Here is a 5,167-nt window from a genome sequence, read left to right as displayed (position 1 = left end):
GACTAGATGCATCAGGTCTGGCCCAAGGTCATCTGCTTGGGGAAGGTCCAGCATGGTTTCCCTGATGTCATGGATATCTCAGAACCGACATTCTGCGGGCATCCAAAGTCATCGCCCTCCTCAAAGGCTTCCCACATTAAGCCCGGACCATTATAATCCTCTCCCTCCGGCAGATAGTGGTTAGTCATCCATGGGTTGCGCTGGGTGGCATACCATTTTAGTGCCCGGTACGCTTTGTCCAGCCACAACTCCTCCCGAATCAGGTTCCACAGTTCCGTCACCCACTCAGCCAAGGGTTGTTTTCCTAGGAAGGGTGACCGCAGGGCCACGAGTACCTGGAACCTCTGTTCCTCACTGGGAAGGCTCTCTCTCCACCGCCGCTGTACCTCCTCTAAGGCCTCATACCACAGCCCCTTTCGAGTGTCATCTCTGTAGTCCAGTATGCCCTCCTCTGATACAGGCCCATCCAGTTGGGCCAAGTGCTGCTGCAACCTCCAGCGAAACTCCTCTTCCATGTTGTTGTGGATAGAAACGCTGCCCGGTAGCTAGCTCTGTCCCTTGAGCTCCTTCAAAGCCAGGGTCGCTGCACGAGTGCCAGCGTTGCCCTCCATGCACCATACACTAGTGGGTTCCAAGAAGGGAAAATTCCGCTGCTTGCCACCAGTTGTGACGGTATCATCCGCGTCCCTGTCTAGTATTCCCTTCTTCCTTTGAAATAGCACAGCCAAATAATCCACAGAGCAATAAATCACTATTATCGCTGGTATCACTGGTAACGCTGGTATCACCAGTATCGCTGGTATCGCCAAATAAGTCCATACATGAGCCAAAGCTGAATGCTGCAACAAGACTTTACTGGAAGCAACACAGGCATTCAGAACTACACTTTCTTTTATGCCCTGCTCCCATGCAAGGGAGACACCCACAACAAATATGCATTAACCCATAACACAAAGGTACAACCCACATAGAATCCTCCCCTCTGCCTGTGATATAATTATGGCACACAATGGTTAACATAATTATCACAGGCAGGAACATACACAATGTCTTCTGTCCTGGAGACAACCAAGGTGTAATTCAATTATCTCTCAGGACAAAGGGAAATCGCCAATACACACGGGGAGACAATAAGACAGACATCACTACTTAAATATACAATGTCCAAACCCTTTATAGTACACATAGACATTTAACATCCCAAAATGGCACAAATTAGACCAGGGGTTCAAAAGTTAGCAAAAGTCTCTTTGGCCTGGCTGTACTCATGGTTTTTCTGCCCAAAACCGGTCCTACACAGTCTTTTGTCCTGGAGACCATTGAGAAGTGATCCACTTATCTTCCAAGGACAGAGGCAAGACTCCATTAGCCACATAGTAGCAAAAGACAGCAAAATACATGAACTTATATAACTATGCAGCTATTACATAAAACAGGTACATTCAACATGGGACCGTAATCACATGGTAAGAGGCTGGCAAGTAGTCCTCTCCAAGTACTCGTGGCAAACTCAAAAGAGGGGGATTTGTCACAAAGCACAAAGAGGAACATGCTGCGATTTTCACACAACGCACAAGTGATGCGTGAAAATCACCACTCATGTGCACAGCCCCATAGAAATGAATGGGTCCGGATTCAGTGCGGGTGCAATGTGTTCACCTCACTCATTGCACCCACGTGGAAATCTCGTCCATGTGAAAGGGGCCATAAGGTTTCAACATCCTCACCATCCGCACCCACAATTGCCTCTTTCACTCTTGTCTTCAGATCACTCCTCACATATGGGCACACACCACCGCCTTTTCTAACAGCCCAGTCATGTGAAGAGTCCAGCCATGCCTCAGCCACACCAACTACATCTATGTGTTCTTCTAGTACCATAGCCTTCAGCTCCCCCATTTTGCTAGACAGACTTCTGGCATTTGTGAAAATACATTTTAAATTACTATTACCTGTAAAGTGAATATCCAGTATTTTTTGGTTACCTTGGTTGATGTTTGAATGTAACAGGTTCTTGTTACCAGAAGCTCTATTTTTTATCATTGTACAGTTCAACCAGTCTTTTTCCTACTTTCCTCACTAACCCCAGCTCCCACTAAATCCCCACTGTAAATCCCCTCCTATATCCCACTCTCTATCCACACTAACTATCACCTTATTAGTATGCCCCCCCCCCCCAGTTGCTGATTGTTTAATCTTTATATATCCATGCCTTAGTCCCTTCTTTTTGTTGGGTATAGTGTTCTCTAGGTAAATTCCCTTCTAAATATGTTTTACTTTGTTCTGAACTAAGGGATCTATAGTTTTTGTCATGGTCTTACCTTCTTGCTGTTCTCCTTCGTTTGACATGTGCTGGCGGCCATCTTGGTTTCTGGGTTTCTTGTAGCCTCCCACCCTGCGGCTTCTCCTTCCCACTGGGAGGAGCTGGATGCCTAGCTCATATATATAGGAGGTCTGTGGCTTCAGTTCCTTGCTTGGTCCTCCTGTGTTCACATGCTTCTAAGACTGCTGCTGCTTCTGGTTCCTGATCCTGGCCTCGTCTGACTACCCCGCTGGTTCCTGATCCTGGCTTCGTCTGACTACCCTTCTGGTTCCTGACCTCTGGCTACGCAAGACCCTGCTTCGGTTTAGCCATCCGTTTGGACTTTTGCTTACAGCTTGATTTTCAATAAAGCCTTCTTATTCCCACTTATCTCTTGTTGTACGTCTGGTTCATGGTTCCATGACAGTTTTACAATTGTATGTGTAGTGGGTACTTTGAAGTCTGGAAATTTGTGGAGATTTGCATCATTTACATAAATGCAAGTGTATAATTTTTCTGAGGGAATCATTGTTCCAGAGTTTTCAGTGTTACAATGCATTTATTAACTTAATATATCAGGTCCTACCTTGCCCTCATTGTAAACCATAAAGTATTCTAAATTTCCCTCTTTTTTGTGTCTGTATGTAATGCTAAATTAAATAAATTTTGCTAGAATTTCAGTACATATAAACTACTAAATTAAAGAAAATTTGTAATTAAAATGTTTTTTTTTCTGTATTTGTACAAATCATAATAAAAGTGAAAGTAACTTTCATTAATTAACTAGGTTTAATTAATTAAAGAGGATGTCTTCATGAGACACAAGACTCTTGTTTCTATGTCCTTTTAGAGCATATGGATTTCAATAAGGTGGTGTTCCCTGTCAGAGACCCGTCTCTACAGACTAGAACAGAGACCACTCTGTAGAAATGTCTCCCTTTCTTGCTGACTGGATGTAACCATACACCATGTAATTTATTTAAATACTACATACTGTATATTACACATATAATGCTACATTTTAGCTGCAGTGGCCACTGCAGGAGAGATAAGCGGTTCAACAGGACCTAACTGATTTTCATGGGTCCTGCATTTTCAAATACTTGTCTCTGATAGTACAAACCCTTTACTTACATAGTGATTTTCTCCAACTTCAATTTAACTCAAAATGTCTTATCATAAATATTCGCTAAGGATTCTTCCCCAGCCAAAAATGCATAATTTAGTAGCGTTCTCAAAATATTGATAGCCGACCAGCTTAATTTATCACCTCACATACAATGCTGATCCTAAGGTGTAAATTGTAGCTTCAGTGCCCCTTTGCAAGATCTGTATCATTTCCCCCACCATATGCCATTCATAATCCATTGTTTTTCTTTGTTGCAGATGGACCTTTGGGTCTTCTCAGACCTGGGTGTGATGGCTACCTCTACATCCCTGGTTGAGCCACAGAAAATGTAATAAGTCCACAATCTCCACCCTATGCAATTTCCCAGACATAATCAAAGCCTTTAGATGCTTTCACACAATTCAAATGTGTGCACTTGTGAGCACTTATCTGAGGTTAATCAGGACTTGTCAGTAAGAATACAGAGTGTAGAAAGGGAGCTGGTGGATTGGAAACATTCAACTAATATTGCATTTGATAAATTGGCCGAAAAATATGTTGTGAAATGTGTAGATCAAAGTGTAACATCAAAACATGTTAATCATAAACCCATTTATCCTTGGGGCATCTACATAATATTAAGAATATTCCAGCAGTTCCTACTACTACAACTGTATTAAATGCTGGTAATACTGGGGAAGTTCAGCTGACCACAAAGCAGTTAAAGCCAAAAGAGATGGATGCTATTGGTAAAGAAAGTGGTCCCATCAACCGATTCATGAAATGGTTTTGTGATTTGCACAGTTATTAAGACTTGTAACTTGAATGTGGAGGATATTGATAGAGTTTTGCAAAGACTGGTAGGAAATGGAGTGTGGATTAGTGTTATATAAAATTGTGGACCACAAAACAAAATAGAAGACATTCTTAAAGAAATGTTGAGGGTTTTTTTATGGTGTTGCTTCAAATATATCATTATCTGGAAAAGTTAGGCAAATGAAGCTAGAGTGTCCATATTAGTTGTCTAATAGAAATGCTACTGCAATGGAATATGTGCTCAGTGACAATCCTGGTTTTGAACATGGCGGCTTGGTTCATAGAGTGATGTTGTTAGAGGCTTTGGATAATGATGTAAAAGATAGAATTCTGTCTGTAACTCCAGATCCAAGATATTTAAATGATACATGTAGCCACCACCTGGGCCCTATTAGTGGAGAGAGTACCCAGGCGTAGGAATGGCCGAGTGGTATAGGGTGGCCTAAAATGTCCCTTTATGTGTGGTGGGAGTGTCACGGTGCTCGTACCTGGATACAATGACCCCAGCCGTTGGCTCCAAAGCAGACAAATAGGGGTGAATAATTGAGGGATAAAAGAATAACTTGAGTCCGGACCTTAAGATGCAGGTGAAAAGCAGCTTTACTTTGGTAAACTTTCATCAGACACAATCTTCCCACTTTGTCTTGGTCCCAGCAGGCTTTAGCATTAAAACTGTGGCAGGCAAACTCGTCTCTGCTACACTTGTTTCTCTCTGGATCAGCTGTACTGACAGGCTGGCTGTATAACTCTGCTTCCTCTTGTATGCTGCCCTTCTTTCTGTATGGTCTGTCTCTAGATTAGGCCAGGGAAAATGTTTCAATAAAACATAGCAAATAAGAGGTATGGGACCACATGATAGAGACAAAGTCCACAGACCTACGTGAATACCATTTTATATAATTAAACATGAAAGAGTTAAATGGCAAGAACTGAATACAGTA

At 42.4% G+C, this 5,167-nt stretch overlaps 1 pseudogene; it reads left to right on the top strand.

Annotated features, from left to right (window-relative positions):
- The first annotated feature begins 3,817 nt into the window (after positions 1 to 3,817).
- LOC122931416 lies at positions 3,818 to 4,643 on the top strand (annotated as a pseudogene).
- The last annotated feature ends 524 nt before the right edge of the window (positions 4,644 to 5,167 follow it).

Source organism: Bufo gargarizans, chromosome 3 (assembly GCF_014858855.1).
Source record: "Bufo gargarizans isolate SCDJY-AF-19 chromosome 3, ASM1485885v1, whole genome shotgun sequence".
NCBI lineage: Eukaryota > Metazoa > Chordata > Amphibia > Anura > Bufonidae > Bufo > Bufo gargarizans.
Note: the sequence above shows the minus strand (reverse complement) of the source record. Positions and strands in the feature narration are given on the sequence as shown.